This window comes from Lissotriton helveticus, chromosome 12 (genome assembly GCF_964261635.1).
Source record: "Lissotriton helveticus chromosome 12, aLisHel1.1, whole genome shotgun sequence".
Classification (NCBI taxonomy): domain Eukaryota; kingdom Metazoa; phylum Chordata; class Amphibia; order Caudata; family Salamandridae; genus Lissotriton; species Lissotriton helveticus.
Genome location: NC_136073.1, coordinates 681,205,643 through 681,226,497, shown reverse-complemented (window position 1 = coordinate 681,226,497; position 20,855 = coordinate 681,205,643). Strand labels below are relative to the sequence as shown.

The window sequence follows — 20,855 nt, the reverse complement described above, 5'->3', positions numbered from 1 at the left end:
TGTGGACCTGGACAGATCGCACCCCCCCCTTCAGGCAACAGGGATATACAAACTGTCTGAGTCGTTTGGGACATGGCTTCAGGGATGGGGAATGACTGATATCTGGCGTACACTACATCCGATGCACAAAGAATACTCGTACTACTCTCCTGTGCACAACTTGCATACCCGAATAGACAGGTTTGTCTGCTCTACCTCCTTCACGACCAAGTGTGTCTCCTCGGACTATCTTGCTAAAACATTTTCAGACCACAGGCCACTCACACTTGACCTACACTGGGGTAAGATACCCTCGCCAGTCCCTACCTGGAGACTTAACCCTCCACTACTTGAGGATGGCCTGTTTCGCACACACACCTCTCCGACACCTTGACTGACTACTTCGCTGAAAACTGGGACTCTACGTCCTCGAACTTGATAGTGTGGGATGCAATGAAGGCTGTGGTGAGGGGGGCTGCTATCGGCCGATTAGTGGGAGCCAGACAGGAAATTCACGATAAACTTTGTGTAGTGGAAAGTCGCTTGCGGGAACTCGAAACTCGGCAGGACTGGACCCTGATCGTAAAGATGACCTGCAGTTATGTAACATTGAGCACGCAGAACTCCTGGAAACCCTAAGGGTGATGGACTATAGGAACTATCTGAAACGCCAACAGGCGGAAGCGGATAGATCCGGTGCCTTACTTGCTCGTCTGATTAGAGACGCCCCTGAGAGCCCTGCGATAACGAGCATTCGGGATATAACAGGCAGACAGGTACACACACAACTAGAAATTAACACTGTGTTTAGGAACCACCTAGAAAAACTCTATGCTCCTCCCCCTGTAGACGCCGGGGACGGCATGATGGACTTCCTGGGAGAACTAACAATCCCAGCCTTAAACCGGGAAGTCCAGACGGCTCTAGCTGGACCCATAACGCAGCAGGAAATAAAAGTAGCAATCCACACACTTAACAGGGGTAAGACTCCGGGTATGGATGGACTGCCTCGAGAGTTTTATCAAACGTACTCTGACATACTGGCACCCGTCCTGGAGAAAGTTTATAAAACTGCTTACGAAGCTGGCCACCTACCCGCCACGACCATTCAGGCTTTGGTGATATCTATCCCGAAACCCGGCAAGGATATTCTGGACGTCAGTAATTATAGACCCCTCTCTATGCTCTCCACGGAGTACAAAATCCTTAGTAAAGCTATCGCCCTTCGGATACAAAATCATCTCCCTGGCCTGATTCACACTGACCAGTGTGGCTTCCTCCCGGAGAGGAACACCTCACAAAACTCGAGGCGACTCCACGCCCTAATGTCAACTACCCCCCAGGACTTACCACATGCTGGGTGCATAGCCCTGGACCTCCGACAGGCATTTGATTCCCTGACGTGGGATTTTATGTTCGAAGTCCTACGCCGCTTCGGATTTCCAGATGCCCTCATAAAATGGATTCGCTTGCTATATGCGAGCCCGACAGCTAGGGCGCGCACGGGAAGGTATACCTCGGACAGTTATGGCATTCACAGGGGCACCCGCCAGGGCTGCCCGCTGTCGCCGCTGCTATTCGTGCTGACGCTAGAACCCTTGGCAATTGCGCTTCGAACTAGAGCTGCGGAGGAGGGCATACCGGTTGGAGACACCAATAACTTGATCTCTATATATGCAGATGACATATTGGTGTTTCTCCGGAACCTACGTGGGGACCACTCACACCTGGCGACTATTTTCGAACGATTTGAGATTATATCCGGCTTAGCCATAAACCCGGGAAAATCACTAGGCTTCTTTTTCCGGGACGGACAACAGCTTTCCCATATACAGTTCGGTGCCTGTGAGATCCAGGTGGCACCAACCACGTTTAAATATCTCGGGATAAATGTGTACCGGAACTCGGAAGACCAGATTGACGGTAACGTCCGAAGGGCGATCAATGGCCTCCGAGGTAGTGTAAACTTTTGGACATCCCTGCCCCTATCTGTAATGGGCCGAGTGGCGGTCTCTAAGATGGTCCTACTTCCCCGAATACTGTACTATTTTGTGAATCTGCCGGTGCTACTCCCACAGCAAATTTTTACCACACTAAATACATTATTGATCAACCTCATTTGGGGCTCGGGGAGGAGAAGAATTAGTCTTAAAAAATTGCAATTGAACACCAGACGGGGAGGCCTGGGCGTACCGGACCTGCGGAGTTACTACTATGCAAGCCAACTCCAATGGTTGACACGATGTGTGGCGGGCAGGGACCTGCATGAGATCGCTTACACAACGGGCAAGCTGGCACGCGGGGATCTCCACTCCCTCCTCCTACCCACTGCCAGGATCCCCAGAGACTGCCACCCCCTCCTACATGTGGCTCTGACCTGTTGGAGGAAGGCACTGAAATACACAGCAGGGACCCCTCCCTATGCGGATAACATCCCCCTCCTGGGACTCCCAACGCCGCAAGGGAATCTGACACGACGCACACTGCGTCCCTGGACAGAGGCTGGGGTGGATAGAGTAGGAGACCTGTTCGGAGACGACACTTTACTGGATCATGCCTCATTTGTACAGCTCACGGGAGCCCCACCGCGACTATACCTTTTACATGCCTCGGTGACACACTACATACGGCGCGCTTGGGCTCCGCAACGCACAAAACCAGACCAACATGAATTAGTACACCTTCTGCATTATATGGGGACGGGGGACACCTGGTGAAATGGCTCTATGTGGGCATTAGGGAGCATATGGCGTCGCCCCTTCCCACACTCAGGGAGATCTGGGCTGCGGACACAGGGGAACCCATAACGGATGGGGAATGGAAACTCATCCTTGGCCATCATAGGAGAGTGTCTAGAAACGTTAAGTTCCAGTTCATACAGGCCATGGTTTTCCATAGAGCATATCTCACACCCCAGAGGCTCCACAGGATGTTCCCTGCCACTACACACTGCTGCCCAAGATGCCAGGGGGATGAGCACATATCCTTCACATGCTATGGACATGCCCGAAAATACGTGATTACTGGGGGATGATCAAAACCACATTACACACTGTAACAGCACTGCAGATCCCTGAGGGGGCGCTGCCCTGTCTGTTAGGGCACAGGAACAGACCCAAAACACGTAAGGCACAACTGAAATTCATGGACTTAGCGCTCTTATTGGCACTCAGGGTACTTACTATGAGGTGGAAATCGCCCAGATCCCCGAATGCAGAATTATGGCGATCTGACTTGCTGAAATGGGGCAAAGCTGAATTCGCAACGCTGCGTGGGGAGGAGGACAGGGGCCTTCGCAAATACCCCATAGCGCAAGAATGGGACCAAATGCTGATAGAACTGGAAGAGATAGACCTAGAAATATCGCAAGACCCAGCGGCATGATTACACACACACAACTATAGACTGCCAAAGTACACGGGCACGGATAAATGATGCACTGGATAACCTAGCCTACGAGCTGTCACGCTCCCTGCACAGGCGGAAGCTTTCAGATCCGACATATAGAGTGTCTGTACGAGAATGACCAGGAGACGTGGGGAGGGAGGGGAGGGAGGGGAGGGACGTTGGGGTTTAGCAGACTATGTAAGTTACAAGTAAGACAATTAAACGCTGTAATTGAGCACTACCCGGAGAACTGTAAGACATGATGACGGTGAATTTGGATGATATGCTACAAAAGTTATTGTTAAGGAAAAAGGAAAAGACTGATTCGATTTGTAATGTGTGAATGTAATGTACAATAACTGATACAGTCACGAATAAAAAGTTTTACAAAAAAAAAAATACGTGGATGTGCCCTGCGGTACTGCCAGGAGGAATCGTAGGAAGGTATTTTCTACTTTTTGTACCTCATCAATTTTGGCGTGTCCCCAAACACCCGCCCCATAAAGTGCACTAGATGTGCATTTAGCTCTGTAGATTTCTAATAATTCTACAATAGGCCTGCCCAGTTTATTTGCAAACTTAACTAGCGCAGCAGTTGTTCTAATAAGGGAGAGTTTCCTAGATTCTATGGCAGGTTTCCAAGAGCTATTCTGGTCAAATATTATTCCCAAATAAGGATACGTGGATGTGTTCTCTATCTTTTGTGAATCGACAAACACTGGCTTGATGTTATTGGCCCTCGATCCTGCCACCATGACAAATGTTTTCTTGATGTTAATCCTTAGTTTGAGGCTAGCCATATATGTGCTATATCTTGTGAGAGCACACTGTAGTTCCATGGGGGTGTGAGCCAGGATTACCGCGTCGTCCCCGTAGAGTAAGACCGGGATTGGGCGCTTTTTTATTGTGGGGAGGTCCCGGCTTCCCGTCAGCATTGCATTTTCCAGGCCGTTTGTGTACAAATTAAATAGGAACGGGGTCAGGACACAACCCTGCCTTACCCCTCGATCCACTCTGAACAACTTTGTTAGCTCGCCCCCCGTATCTAACTATGGCAGTTGCGTCTGAGTATAGTTCACGCAAAAACATTAAAAGAGGAGACTCTATACCCATATCTGCCAGGATTGACCAGAGCTTATTATGATTGACGCAATCAAAAGCTGCGGAGAGGTCGACATATGCCATGTAAAGAGCCCCTCCCTTGGCGTTTACATATTTCCCTATCAATAGGGATAAGTTAAGTGCTTGCTCAGTAGTTCCCAGCCCCTCGCGGAACCCAAATTGCAGGTCCGAGAGAACTTTGTTATCTGAGGCCCACAATTGGAGGCATTCTAAAATGACACGACCAGCCACTTTCCCCAACGAATCCAAAAGGGAGATTGGTCGATAGCAAGATGGAAGTTGCCGGACCCCTTTCTTAAAGATGGGAATGAGGATTGACTGGGACCAGGATTCAATAAGCCCCAAATCGCAAGTTGCCTGCAAAACCCTTGTTATAATAGGGGACCATAGGTCCAGGTTGGACTTGAAAAGATCATTTGGGGCCCCATCAGGGCCTGGGGCCTTTCCGTTTTTGCTGGCCTTAAGGGCAAGTTCTACCTCCTCGTGAAGTATATGGATGGACAATGGAAAATGGGTCTGCTCTGGCCCAGGTGGAGTAGGTTGATTTGCAGTTAACAAAGAGCCGAATATCTGCTCAAAATACTCGACCCACACGTGCTCGTCAATCGCTACATCCATACTGGGCTTGTCTGTAGTGTCTATTAAGAAGGGGGACTTCACGACCCTTCAAAATGCAGCACTGTCCCTCAAGGTGCAGGATCTATGAAGTTGCGTCCAGAGTTCTTGTTTGAGGATATTTTTCCTGGACTTTAGGGCCTGTTTGTAAGTCCGTCTGAGAACTGCAATATCCTTAGGGTTTCTGTCTTTTTTTTTTATTTAGGGCTACTTTTAAGTTTTGATGTGCTTTGGTGCATGAACTGTCAAACCACCCCTTAGTTCTAGTTTTCCCTGCTTTCACTTTAACAGAAAGAATTTCCTTGATTGCTGTCAGTAATTTAGAGAAGTTTACCAATATTCCCTCGCTAGTGGTCGCCGGATCTAAGCAATTTACGAATTCTTGCCTGCAATTTGTGACCAGGCTTGTTGTAATAGCCTGCGGGTCCACTTTTTCCCATTTCAGTGAATAGCCGTTGGTTCTGTCCATTAGAAGATTGTTCTGGGCTCGTAGGATTTCATGTTAGGCCTCTCATAGCCCTTGTGGACTTTTAAAGTTATGCTGTTTGGGTAGTGGTCACTAATGGCAGTATCGTGCATTTTACAATTCATAAGGGCTGTTCCAACTGTCCCTGATATAAATATAAAATCTATTGTACTTAGCCGTCCTCTACCGTTAAACGTGGAGACAACTAGAACTGGAGGATTTATCAGGTCATTGACGATGGTAAGGACTAGACCACTCAGGATTTCATTAAGGGTGTGCCCGACAAGAGTGTGAGAAAAATGAGTTATTGGGTCGTTGTTTTCATCCACAATCCCACAGAGTAGGTTGTCACTATGTTTACAGAGGGTCTGATTGAAGTCTCCGCCCCAAATTATGATCAACTCCTTACGGACTTTGGCAGCTAGTTCGTGCAGACAACTGTCTATCTCCCTAATTGTTTTTACTAAGTCGTCCACGTGTAAGTTGTTATAAAAATTTACTACTACCAGGGCGCTAGCTTTACTTTGATGAAGGGTAAGTATTTGATAATTTGATTCCAGTTTAACGGAGTCAATACTTAAGAGTTGAAGGGTGTTGGAAACATAAGTGTCCAGTCCTCCCTTTGCCCTGCCCGAGGTAGATGGTAAGGCTGGGGAAAAGAAAGTTCTGTACCCCTGTGTGTGTGGAGCTCCACCATTGCCCATGTTTCCTGTAAACTTATGATGCTGTAGTTGTGGATAAAGTCTAGCCAAGTACTGTTTCCAACCTTCAGGCGTAAACCTGCGATGTTCCAAAACAGGATGCCCAAAGTAGGGTCAAGCTGGATTGTTACAAAGTTACTGCCGGCTTCCGTGTCTACCGTGCTATAGCAGGGCTGTGCGAGATTAGGTAAAACTTCTTTAAGTATGGGACCACTATGTTCTAAGCTAGGTGTGGGTGAGGAGCTGTCAGTTACATTGGCCACTATAGGTTGAATCAAGAACCTGGACATAAGTCAATCTACCTGCTCCAAGTCCGAAAGCTTGTCAAAATAATTAAAGGTTGGTACATTATATCTCACCCCCCCTCCATCTAGATAGACTCTGTTTGGAAAACTTCTATGTTGGTTAATTGCATATATTGGGGAAGTTGAGGGTAGAAAAAGCTCAGGTCCTTGGCGAGAATATTACTCTCAGTAAACTGCGTGGGCCAGCTGAAAATATGTTCTACGACCCGCCTATCCCCAAAGTTTAGGACGATACAATCCCCCGAGATTTCCTTTCTTCTATGACCCAGCCAGCTTATCCTCCTAGCGAATAATATTTGCCCCGACATGCCGGGAGGCAAGGGCCTGTTCTTATTGAGCCAGTGGGCCACTTTATTTCGTAGCTCGGGAAAAGATTCTAGTCTTCCTCTGGATAGCTCCGGGGCACCTACCAACACTACCGTGTACGGTAGAGATTGCGGGGGCAAATCTATACGCGTGAAGGACCTGCTTGGCTTTTTAGGGGGAGAGAGGTCCTTCACTGCACTAGGGGTCGCTTCCGCCTGTCCCTCTGGATTAATGCCTTGACCTGGCAGTGCCTCCACCCCTCCCGATTTCTTTGGTTCCACTGTTCTTAAGGTTTTTTGTGTGGGTCTACCCTCAGGATCCTCAGTAGTCCTTGTATTTTTTATTAACCGGCTACGGTCAGGTAAAGGTTGAGTCCTATTATTTGAAGGAGTGTTCCGGTTTAGGGGGCAGAGTTGCTTTGTTGGGAGCTGTGACTGTACTACTCTAGGTGGCTGCCCTGAGGTAGTCTGGCCAACAACCATTACATTCTCCAGGTTGTCTAATTTATCTCCTATGCGCTTTACCCTTTCCAGGAGGGGTGCCATTAGAGATTTCATTAGAAACTCAATTTTGCTAAATAGTCCCTCGTTGTGTGATGGAAAAGTTAGGCTGGCTAACGTGTCCTTACTACTGTCTCGAGGACCGCTATGGTTGATTGAAACAGGGGTAACATCCGGCACACTTTTTTCTGTTATTAAACCCCTTGTTGTATTTAGTATAGAAGCGGTATTTTTCTGTTTCAGTTTTTGCTTCTGAGCACCCGCTGTCCTCTTAACAGTTGTAAGTGAATGTTCTAAGTTACAGTTATTTGCCTTGAATTTAGCTTTTTGGCCTCTGGTTGTGACCCTAGGAGTGACATGCCTTAAACTTGGTGGAGGGGCAGGAGTCGAAATTGGGCTTGTGGAAAGACCACAGGTCCCGGTAGCTATAGGATCCTCAACCTGAGGCGGGAGGTCAGTTAATGACTCATTGGCGAAGAAAGTGGGGGTCAGAGATAATCTGGTTGTGGGGGGAGGGAACTCTAGGGATACGTTGCCTCTAATAGGGGGGCTGCTGTGGGTATTTGGAACGTAGTGAATGCCTGGGAGAGATACAAGGAAGGGGCCAAAAGTGAGCCCTGTGAATTAATGGTAGTCGTGGATGTGTTAGTTGCTGGAAAAGGCAGGAGGGATCCAACAGGAAGTGAAAGACGTCTCTCCGTATGCTCAATGGCGTTAGCCACCACCCTGATAGTTTTCTGGAGCATACGGTCGATGGCCGTCAAACTAGGTAACGTAGGCTTGGGAACCCCCTGCTTTTTTGCTGGCATTACTAAAAGCTGTTTTTCCCCTGGTTTGTGCGTTTAAAAAGGAGCAATGAAAGATAGGCAAATACAAAAACTCCAAAGTTTGAAACAATTGCACTAGGGAGTTACACTATAGCATATATCAACAAGGTTGACCAGACTTAAGAAAACCAAGCAAGGGGTAGATCTTACTTTTGTGAAACGATGTCCGAGAAAGTCCAAGAAAAACCCCTTACCGCGAGACCAAGAGGGGGGGCCCAGCCTAGCCAACTCCGGCCACAATCGGTCCCGCCCTTGTCCCGGGCTTCTCCCGGGACGCACCTGCGCGCTCCTGCGCCGCGGAAAAATAGGGGCGGTTAAATCACGCCTGGGGCTGCGGGCATGGCGATGTTCCGGGCCAGGTGTGCAGGGCCAGAGGGAACGTTGGGACTTGCAGTCCCCCCAAAGGCAAGCGGTAAATATCCAGGAAGCGCTGCTCTCGATCAGAGCGCTATGTTGCTGGTCTTCACTCCCGTAAATCCTCAGCTGCAGGGAAATGCACAGTTCGCAGGGAAAAGCACCAACGAGTAAAAGAGTATACTGCTCTGCGTTCACAGCCACCACGCTGAGAGTGCATGTGAAAAAAAATCTCTATTGTGGATTTGACTGGCCCCCTGTAGAAATGATGCTTCTGAAGTTATTTACCATTTTATACACTCACAAGATCTTAACAGAGTGGTTTGTTGTGGCATGCTGGACCGGGTCGATGTACAACTGGTGCCTTGGCCAGCTGGGCCCAGAGAATCAGACTTGAGCCTGGTCTTGGCTTGTCCTCACTCACATGTAATATTACATGACAATCGAAAAAGGGTAGTTTATTAGTCAATTAAAACCATAAACATTACAAAAACCCATACAGTATAAAAGAATTTACCTAAATCGATCTTGTCGGCTTCTTAGTTTACATCCACTCTGTTGCATCCACAGCCTCAGCACCACTATACAGCTAACCCGTATGTGCTTTCCGATCAAAGTAACTCATGGGTTCATTGGCTGGCCTCGTAAATGCTGGCCAGCCATTGGAGGAGAGGAGCGTCACTGAGTTCAGGGCCCGCCTTGACGCGATTCGGGGGCGTTTCCGTGTCTTTTTTTAAGTCATGCCCTCTCCTCTTCCCATTGGCTGGAATTTTACCTTCCAGCCAATGGGAAGGGGAGAGCACGCAAACACGCCCCCGAATGCGAAATGACCTGTTGCTCTGTTCCAGTCCCGCTCCCCCCTCCCTCCGTCCGCAGCTCTCCTTAGTCCCGCTCCCCCCCTCCCTCCCCCCGCCCGCAGCTCTCCTTAGTCCCGCTCCCCCCTCCCTCCGCAGCTCTCCTTAGTCCCGCTCCCCCCTCCCTCCCCCCGCAGCTCTCCTTAGTCCCGCTCCCCCCCCTCCCTCCGCCCACAGCTCTCCTTAGTCCCGCTCCCCCCCTCCCTTCCCCCGCCCGCAGCTCTCCTTAGTCCCGCTCCCCCCTCCCCCCGCAGCTCTCCTTAGTCCCGCTCCCCCCCTCCCTCCCCCCGCCCGCAGCTCTCCTTAGTCCCGCCCCCCCCTCCCTCCCCCCGCCCGCAGCTCTCCTTAGTCCCGCTCCCTCCTCCCTCCGCAGCTCTCCTTAGTCCCGCTCCCCCCCTCCCTCCCCCCGCCCGCAGCTCTCCTAAGTCCCGCTCCCCCCCCAGGTGTCTGGCTCGCGCCAGGTATCTGGAGAGTATCCTCCCACGTCTGCTGTTGAAGCGCCGATCGCAGGCGGACCTAACACCCCAGTACCCCAGGGCTCGGCGCTCCGTGAAAACCATCAGCACAGGGACGGCTGCGTTTGCTTATTTTCTCTGTTTCAGTTCTACTGGGTCCAGAGCTAGTTCAGAAATGTTTTCCTTGCTAAGTGTTAACTCTAAGCAGTTACGCGCTGTTTGATTTCCTGCTTGAAGCATGGGTCATTTTCGCCCATCATCGGAATCGTGCACTGCTTCCATTACAACAGCGGCAGAATTGTGCACGCGCTTGGACCAGGGATTCATCTTCGTACATGTTGACCCACTTATTGCCTGAATTCTCTTTTTAAAGGTGATCTAGGAGAATGTATAATGCATTTTATCGCGTGGCGAAGGAGCTATTCTTTGCCGTGTCTTGGCAGGAGAGATTGTTTATCTGCGTCTTTTTTTTCTTCAATATGCTCGCAGGTGATTTCTCCTCTCCTTTGTTTGCACAAAAGTGATGACGAGTTTATTCTAGGCCTCCTTAGGAAATGAAGCCTCTCTCCAACGCTTTGATATTCTCCTTGAAGTGTCTGCTTCTTGCACCATTCACCCTCTCCTACCTTTTTTCCTTGTTTCCTTGTTATTCTTACTTGCCAATTTGAGAGCAACAACTATAGGCTTTCTAAGGGGTACCTCTTTTCCACTAACTGCCTGCAACCTTCTTCCCCCATCTCAGTATACACCTTTTAGAACTCCAGATCCTTAAAAAGAATTTATGGATTTAAAGAAAATCACGTTTCCTCATCAATAAACCCTATGTGGATTTTTTGTACTACTGTCGCACATTTCTTCGGAAGCACGGCGGTCTCGCAAAGGGGAATAAAATAACGTAAACATCATTAGCCCGAGTGCCGGTTAAGGTTTACCCCCGTGATGCCTGGGAGCAGGCCATGTATCATCTGAGTAGCGTAAATCATCCCGAGAGCTGCATGGTAATACCCCCTGCCCTCCAGGAAACGGGATGAACCTTCTTTCAAGATAGGTATGTAAATATCCAAAGCATTTGTTATCCTGAGAACTGCCTGTTTTTACCCATTCAGGGCCTGCATGCTGGGCATCTCTTGTGTTAGGACTGGTGCTTAAGTATCCGAAAATAATCCTACTCTCCCCCCGAGAGCTACAGCATTCTACCTCTGTCCGACCAAGAACGGCTCATATATTATCTGACTACATCATTTAATAATCAAAGATTAGATCTGAACATCACACGTTTCCTCTCAGCCACAATCACAGGGAATCTGAAGACCTAACCCCTATGGGTTGAGATATTTTGAAGTAAACACGTTGGGCCCAGGCAGACAGGATCCTGTTTCTCAAGCAACTTTCCCAGAATAAGGCACAGCAGGCTGGGGGGTCCCCAAGGAATTCCTCAAGTTTTGTCAACATGTCTATGGATTATCAGAGGCCGAGGAAAAGGTTTTGAATAAGGGGCTGGTCTTTGTTCCTATGCCACAGCATGGGCCTTTGAAATGTAGGATTACATTTTTTTAAAGAATGCGAAAAATTCACCCCCATAAATGTTTCATGGACAAACATTGAGAGATCCTTCATGGGTCCCGCAGTTCTCCGCACCGCTCCATGTTACACATTCCACTAAACGCGCTCTGCCATCAGGATTAGCAACTAGTGTGAATTTTTCGTCTGTCTTCCCTGAGCTTGCTGTTATCTGCGTCTACGAATTATTTAAGCGCTGTGGATATTGAGCACGCGGTACTAAGCGCTGTACAAGTGCATTTAGCATAACATTTCCCTACTCGCTCTCCAGAGCAGCTGAGTGCTCCTGGCTGCCAGCATTCCTAGGCGTTCTGCTTGTGTGGTGTTGAGGTGTGCGATAGTGAGTTAAACTCTTTCCCAAGATATGAGGAGGGGAGTACGTGCCCTCATTTCCTAGGACACCCCTGTGTTTTTTTTTTGTAAGGGTGTAAATGCAGACACTTAAACAAACGCACGTTTACATAAGAAATAACTAAACACTTTGGGCCTTTGTGACTGAGGCACACAGTGTTTGTTCAGTTATTAAAATAAAAAAGGATCAGCATCAGTGATTTGAGCATTTTATTTTCTGGACTAAAAGCGGAAGCCCTCCCATTGCACTGTGTATCTTTTGTAGAATTCACAGAAACACTATCTTATTGCGAAAGAGAGAACAGTATTAGGCAAAAGAATGCAGTAGGAAACAAATCACGAGAAACTTGTTCCCCGTTTCAGAAAAGTTGCAATTACTTTTACTTCAAAAGAAGGGACATCAGTAACATACGGAGGGCTGGTTGATGGATTATTAAGCTGTGCAGAGAATCGGGAGCAGGGTGGCTGGAAGGGAGCAAGGAGTTTCAAACTGAGTTGAGGCAGTGTATGTAATAAATATAAAACACAAAGGTGGAAAACAGCAGCGCGCCACAGACGGGGCATAGGTGAAGACAATTACAGAAAGCAGAGAGACAGATATACAAAACTACACACAAGGGTTTTGTATATCGGCACAGGTCTGATTGGGGGTGGGGGAGCAGGGCTGTGGGTAGTTACATTTTAGGGCTAGGGGCGGTACGATCATGAAGAGGTGAGATTATAGATAGCTCACAGGCTTTAGTTTAAGCAGTTAGATACAAAAGGACTGCATGGAGTCTTTCATATTAAGGAAACAGGAGAACAACGTTTCATTCAGAAACTAGAACAAGCATTTACAATGCAACAGTTTCGCCTTTGGAAAAGTTTGAGCTATTGGCATTGTAAATGACAAAATTTGTATTTATGTGTTGGTTTTGAAAACAGATAAATAAATGGCATTGTCATTTACATTGCCAATAGCTCTAAATTTTCCAAAGGCGAAACCGTTGCATTGTAAATGCTTTTTATCATTATCATGGCCGATGCAGGACAACAATCAGAATACAAAATGCCCAGATAACGCTAGTGATTAATAATCCTGCTGGAGAGCAATCATTTGTCTATTAGTAGTTTTCAAATGCAGATGAACTGTATTTTATGTGGATAGCTCCAGGGCTTTGAGTGGGATGAAAAAACTGGGGGTTCTCTCAAAGGAGCGTGGCCAATGTAATTGAGGACGTGGCTTAAAAACAGTACGTTAAAAATCTGTGTTTAGCAGTGTGCGGCCCGACTTGTATTTTGCTGTTTCTGTCATTGCAGCCAGGTATTTGATACAACAAGTAACATCATACCTACAAGTCAGGACTATTGGCTTTGTCAATGGTTGTTAGTTGCATAAGATAAATAACAGCAACTATGGCTTGCATCGTCGAGACCCGGTTCAGAGGGAGTGTGCACGTTTACATTCGGGTGCCTGGCGTCACGGGCGGTGTGCCAAATACGCCATCCCCCCCTCCCGAGGTCTATGTGGTGATATTCTCTCACCTCGCAAGTGCATTTTAATTTTTGTGGTCTCAAGAATCCGGAGACACTAAAGGGAACCAACCACCCAAAAAATGTTATTTGTGTGGTCCCACTCATTTGCACTTTTTTCAGACGACTTTTAACTTTCACCTCCCTTGGTAGGGTGGGCCTTAGCGTGTCCATACCGCCGGGGTATAATTCACCATAGGTCCTGACGAATGCAAGGTAAATAAAACCGACATTGGCAGAAACATGTTGACCGTCACTTAATATTATTGGAAACAGACCATTCAACCTAGTTGGTCTAGTTCTCCAACACATTTTTAATATGTCTCTTTGATCAGCCAATAAAACAATTTTTGATACAATTAAGACATTTTTAAACTCACCACTTCACACTTTCCTTAATCACTTAGATTGTCACCTAGCTCCCACATCATCACATTACCCGCTCCGCAGTAAATCTGGCGTTGAAGCACACTGGGGTGGCACTCGGTCACTCCCAGTGGGGCCCAATGATAAAGCATGTCACCAACCAGGTCGGTGAGTGAGGGCTTTCTAGACACACCAAATAGGTGCTGTTTTTCTATGTGCTCGAATACCCCTGTGTTTTCAAACCAGTAACACTCTTTCATTGTTGTTCATAATGTCAAGTGGGGAAAAAGAGTGTTGCTCGCTCCCTACCTCTCTCCTTGTTGATTTGTATATAATTGCAAAAACTTCCACTTAAAGCACTGGTGACATCAAAATAATGTTGCTGCTCCTGAGTTTCAAAAAGAGAAGGGAAATCCAGAGAGAAAATGACTCTTTAAAGGATTTCCCTTCCCCCTACAACGCTCACCTGGCATGACGTCATGCCGTAACATTCCATTTGGGAGTAGTGTGAGCAGGGTACACCGATGTGCCTGCTGTCGCAAAACGGGTCTCTATCGGGCTCTGTTTTGTGCCCTGGCACTTTTTTCCGGACTGCAGTGACAGCAGACTGCTCTCACTGCAGTTCTGGAAATAACGGACTACCTGTGACCAGCGCACAAAACAGAGCCCAATAGAGACCCGTTTTGAGGCCCCTTTAAAAAAACTTCTGGTGCTCAGACCCAGTGAGACCTGGCCCACTTAAAACCCTTGATAGCTCAGTGGGTTACTGCCTTTGTCACAGAGATCCTTGTGTTACTTGCAGTTCAGAAGTTACAATCTTAACATAGGACAATAACCAATGAACTGTCATCTAAGAGCTGCATACAAACATGAATGGTATAGTTAGAACTTCGCTTTTTGGGTTTTGTGATATAGTTAGAACTTCCCCAGTCTTTCATTATTCTAATGTTGTTAAAATGAGTATGTTTGGGCAGATATACATTTTTATCAGTAAAGCTGACCCCCATGGAATACGCTTTAAATCCTAAGGTTGTGTTTCCCCAGACCAAACCCTCTTAAAATATCCCGCCCACCAGTATGGATGACATGTGATTAATACACCTTTTAATCCTCATTGGCTTATGTGACATTCCCTATAGACTGATTTACATACTTGTATGATTCATTGTATCTGTATAATGTGTGCGTTGTGTAAAGTGCTGACACACACTACACTGATATGAGTAGCGCTATGCAACAAATGTAATGCATATGAGAGAGGGGCAACATAAAGATAAGTGGCACTGTTGGAGGGTGGCAGTGAGGGAATCCGAGGAGGAGGTAGTGGGAGGGGCTATGGAGCGATGAGGGGCACTGGTGGAGGGTGGCAGTGAGGGAATCCGAGGAAGAGGTCATGGGGTGGAGGGGGAGTTAGGGAGAGATGAGGGGCACTGGTGGAGGGTGGCATTGAGGGAATCCGAGGAGGAGGTCAATAGGGGGAGGGGCTATGAGGAGGGGAGGGGCACTTGTGGCGTGTGGCTTTGCGGGAATCCGAGGAGGAGGTCAATAGAGGGAGCATTGGGAGATGAGGGGCACTGTTGGAAGGTGGGAGTAAAGGTATTTACGGAGAAAGAGGTTATTGGTGCAGCGCCCAAAAAAACTTTCGCATCAGCGTTGAAGCCGGCCTTTCTGTTTTTGTTTATTTAATTAGCAGTCGGGTCATAAGGGCTACTGTGGAGAATACTTTAAAGTGCGTGCTAATTATATTTACTGCTATATTCAATGTTTTAAGTTTGAAGGTGATTTTCCTAATGTTTTTACCGGGAAAAATTAAAGTGGAGCCCGATGGTGCCTGATAGGGGGCTGGGACCCAAGGCCATCTGTGAGATAAGGTGCACTGGAGAGGAGTAGTGGATAATCAAGCCTGTAAGGGAGTGCGTTGCAGAGTCCGGGGTCAGGTGGAGGTAGTAATGAAGACAGATTCTCCCTGAAGGCTCGCACAGAGGGAGACCGAGAAGTGTCACTTGCCTCATACTCCCACCTCAGAAACCTCCTCTTCCCATCAAAGGGACATTACATGGAAATAAACACTTTTTGAGAGTGATCACATTTAGAAAGAGATTTGGGAAAGAGTGCGTTTTACTGGGCCTTGTAAGACTAAGAAGAGATAAAGGAGGGCCCTGAAGCAGGCCTGCTTAGACATATATGCGAAAAATCGAGCTCGCAGTGGCCCACCCAAATGCATAAATAACACAACACAATTGGGTCAGAGCTATTGACTGCCTGCACACTATTCCACTATTTTTGGTCCAGTATCTAGTACTCAATGGCCTGTGCGTATAGGTCGAGGGCGTGACCCGTAAACACCCCCTAAAGTGTGATGAAAAACATCACATCCAATGATAATAGCAAAAGGACCCGCACAAGGAAAATTATATATACATTATATTTTTTGCTCAATTATGCAATAGTATTTACACATATACAACTTTTACGCTTTCCAGGAAGAAGTGGAGTCCAAATCTTGACAAATATGAAGTAGAGCTTTTTATTCAAGGATAAGCATGGTGAAAGTTCAAAAAATTGCTAGCAGCCAACGCGTTTCGTCACCACTGTGACTTCTTCAGGGCTCTAAGGTTGGTTGAGCTGTAAAACATACACCTTGCGTCTTTTGAACCAAGAAATATCAATCTGACCACAATACAGGGAATATATTCCTTCCTCCAATTCCTTTTGTTTTTGTTTTCGATCTAACTTCTCAGTCTTTCTTCTAACGTGCAGCTTTTAGCAGTATTCCCATCTGTGTCACCAGGATAATATCAGACGTAATATGATTAGTTAAGCGTGACGTCTTTCACGTTTTCTGTCCTACGGGTTCAGCGATTGTGATTTACGGGACCATCAAAATCTCTTCTTTAGGTATTGGGCATATTTGCAGTGCTCCCGTTTCCGAGTTTATCGTCCCGTCTCAGTGCACCCTTGGCCCACCCAAATAAAAATTCCTGAAACCGGGACTGTGTGGTTGCCTGGTTGTCAACTTTATTGGGTTAAAATGGATAAACTGATATTATCCGCTTTCATTAAACAAGAACAGCTGTAAGAATCCTGGTTTACTAAATAGCATTATGCATATTTCCACTTATCAATTCATCATTAATGGTGAATTCTATCTGCTGAAAAACCTAGAAGCATTTTTAAATACTTGATGTTTCGGCGAACGCAAATTCAGTTGTCACCACACTCCAGTCCACTGTCTGTAGTGCATTCGGCAGACCATCTCTGTGTTCCAGAGTGAACCAAAAAGCCTCACCCAGCTTTCTCGAGGTCTTTCTTATGGAGAGACAAGAGACCCAGAATCAGCCTTCAAAAACGTAGGCTAAACAAGAGCCTGGGTGGGCTAAACGAAACAAATTTTAAGACATTCCAAACAGCATGTATTGCCAAACAGGGGCTTTACTGGCTAGTCCCAAAACAAGACAACACGCCAGCATGGTTCTCACTAGAGAAAAGAATGTTAAATGGCCTTGACCCCTTAGCCATACTTACAGCGAGCAAACACCCCGAAATTGCCAACAATCCCATACTTAAGAATACCAGGAACGCCCTCCTCAAAGTAGACAAGAAAATGGACGCTAGCATTAAGAACACTAGGTGGGAATCGATATGGTTTAACCCTAAAATAAAGTACCGCGAGAAAACGCTTAACATGCCATCCTGGTACAAACATGCCATCTCCACCCCCAACCAACTAAGCACCCAAGACACACACATCACCTTCGACACCATAAAACACACACACAAACTAAACGACATTGAGCTCTACAATTTCCTCAAAATAAAGGTGGCAATCACAAGAGCAGAATTTAACAAAGCGACCCCCCCCATTCTACAATACGCAGCGAACCTAAATAAGGTAGGACACCAGACGTCCCACCTCTACAAGCTCCTAAACCCAGGAACATCCAAACTCAATAACAAAACTTTAGAATACTGGGTGTCACTCCTCCACAGGCGTCTCACCGAGAGGGAAAAGTCTAACCTCTGGACGTCAGCATCACACAACAAAGTCACTACCACTCTATCACAAACTAAATTCTGGCTACTACACAAGACATACTGGACCCCCTCCCGCCTAGCCACAATACGGATACGAGACAGTGACGAGTGTTGGAATTGTAACAAACAAAAAGGGGACCTGGCACACCTAATCTTCCACTGCCCTAAGGTCAAACGATACTGGAACAGAATAAGCGACTTTATAAACAATGCTCTAGGTCTCTCAATACAACTAGACTTCCACGGGTTGGCCACGGCCTTCATGGCCCCATCAATCCAATCCAAAGAGGACAGAGAGCTGATTGACCTCCTACTCACAGCAGCGGTCAAGACAGTCCTAAATAACTGGAAGGACACGGGAAAAGCATCCTTCAGGGTATGGTTCAACTGGATCACCTTCCTGCGGGGGCGGACACCATAACCGCAAACCACACATCAAAAACCTGCACAAGAGGCGAAATGTGGCTCTCCCTAGACAACTACCTGTCCTCACACAAGCCCCCCTAGGTTGTCATCCAAGGGGGATAATACAACCACACACACCGCAGGCGGAAAGCCTGGCCAACTCCATCGACACTCGAACAATGTGTTCCTCCCGCTTTCTCACTTTCTCTTTTTCCCACTTTCCTTTCCCCGTCACCTGGGGGTACATACACAGGCCGCTGATAACGCCACACACCGAGTATACGAATGTAGCACGCATGCTCTCACAAAAGGCCGTATGTAACCCAACCGGCATATAATGTTGTCAAGCTTTTTGCCCCCTCGGGCGACCTATGCTGTACTCCTGTATACTGTACCTTGTATACAAAACTCTTTCTCAATAAAATTCCATTGAAATAAAAAATAAAAAAAGAACAAAAATCCCCACCTAGGGAGATTGTGTTTACAGTGGCCCTTTTTGGTTCAAAACGTCTGAATGATTATGCCCCCTCTTACCCTACATGTCTCTGCCCTAGACGCGACCACACCCGGAGAACTCCCCCGGCGCAGAGTAGGCTTCTCGGTAGCAGAAGCGGAAATACGCAATGATAGACTCGTTGGGATGGAACCTTCGCGAACCCTCCGATGACTCACTGACACTTGACTTCCGGTCCTTGGCGCCTTTGTGCAGGTACGTTTTTAGGCTTTTCTAGTCATGCTATTCCGTGCTGTTTTCTCTTTTTATGCACACTGGCCCCTTCTGTGCACACCGCACTCACGACACGCTCAGTCACAAACTCTTTAGTGCAGAAATAGTACATTTTTCTAAGCTTCTAAGAAGGATGAATCTAATCAGGGGCATAAACGTACTTTGGTAGTGCAGGAATGTAGTGTGCCCGTGTCTGCCAAGTGTTCGCTACTTAGGCTCCGTTATGCCTAAACTCACTGACAGGAATAAGCACAGAAGGACGGGGTGTCAGGAACAGGCGTCATCTTTTCCCCACTCGCCACACATACCTGACTATTTTTACTGGGCAGCCCTGGGGGCGTCGGTGTTTGGACAAGCCGCCTGGCAGCGAGTTCTGGTCCCGGGGGCGGCGGGCTGTGGTTGCCATTCAGGATTAACAAGGTGATGGGAGCAGAGATGGCGGTGTCGACGAGGCGCTGCTTGCCAGTTTACAAGCATGCTGTTGACTTGTGGGACCTACATAGACACTGAACAATTAGGGAGCATAGGTTACATTTTCTGAATATTTCGAAAGGTGCAGCACATGGCCTTTTCATTTAATTCCAACCTTCTTGTAAGGCCAGAGCCTTCCCCAAATCTCGTCTTTCCATGCACGTTCTCTGGCAGCCATGTTGGGTCTTGATTTACTCCATCCCATCCTTAGTCCAGAGCAGATCCTGTAGCTCATGACCTCTCTGGTTGCTGATTTTCAGCCATCTCTTTTCCTAGTCCAGAGCAGATCCTGTAGCTCATGGCCTCTCTGGTTGCTGATTTTCAGCCATCTCTTTTCCTTAGTCCAGAGCAGATCCTGTAGCTCATGGCCTCTCTGGTTGCTGATTTTCAGTTTTTCTACAACAAACACTCTGACACCCTTGCTTGTGATATGCTGCCAGGATTGTTGGAGCCCCAGGCAATATTATCCCTGGAAATGGGAACATCCAGGATGCTTTTACGGACACATGATTACCCCTTGCTGGCAGAGGCCTAGGTGGGTGGCTGCATTAACTATGTTACATCTTCTTGTTATCATTTCATATTTATTAAGATTAAGAGTCAGGCGTATGAAACCATTTTTTCGTCACAGACCCTGTGATTCACAAATAACTAGGTTTCTGACCGCAAAATGGTGTTTTTTATGTATTACAATTATTTGAACTAATTTAATTTAAATTTAATTTGCGTTTAATTTAGTTTCAATTTTGTGATCCGAATTGATTCCTATTTGCGATTTACAGTGAGATGTATCAGTGGATTGCAAACGCAATTATAGTCCCAGACTAATTATTATTATTATTATGCGTTCTTATATAGCGCTCGATTACCCGGAGGCATCTCGGCGCTTGCCTTGGGAACCCGTCCTGGCTTTTTTCCCTGTGAGATACTCGTACTGGGAATCCCCAAGGTGAAAGCCAGGCATCCCGCCGCGGGGGGGCCGTAGTGGAGATTAAGCAAGCTAATGCCCAGAGCTGCAGAGTGTGAACCCGTGATTCGAGTAGGCACCGAAACGAGAACTATCGAGTCCGTGGATATTTGGGCTCAAGACCCTGCCGCGTCGGGAATTGAACCCTGGTCCCGGGTCTGACCTCTGCTTCAGGGTCTGCCTCCTCTAACCAGTGAGCCACACTTCTCCACGAAATGAAATGTTATAAACTCCTCAAGGAGGTGGTAACAGACTTGCAAAGTAGAAGCTGTCCACGTTGGGTAGATAGCCTTCGGGAACTCATGTTGGGCGGCCTCAAAGGTAGAAGTACTGCAAAGAAGTAATATCTCTGTTGTGGAGTACACTGAATCCCACAAGAGACCATTAAGAGACTGATCTTGAGGAAACACCTGAAAACTGATTTCTTCAGACAGGCCTCAAGGGTCCCAAAAAACAAGCACATCAGCATGGTTTCTCTGCATATGAGCCAAGACTCTGAAACAATCTTCCTTTGCACTTCATACTTGCTCCTTGAATCGATTTCTGCACTACATGCAAACAATCGGAGACATGATTCCTCCCTTTAGCTT

General features: G+C 47.2%; 1 protein-coding gene across 4 annotated transcripts in view; it reads right to left on the bottom strand.

Annotated features, from left to right (window-relative positions):
• LOC144799177 (C-type lectin domain family 18 member A-like) overlaps positions 1-18,706 on the bottom strand; it is a 901,971-nt gene extending 883,265 nt beyond the window's left edge. For all 4 annotated transcript variants that reach the window (XM_078670425.1, XM_078670423.1, XM_078670422.1 and 1 more), the window contains exon 1: positions 18,635-18,706. The gene's annotated coding sequence lies outside the window, so the exon portion shown is untranslated. The remainder of the gene's footprint in view (positions 1-18,634) is intronic.
• Between the last annotated feature and the right edge of the window lie 2,149 nt (positions 18,707-20,855).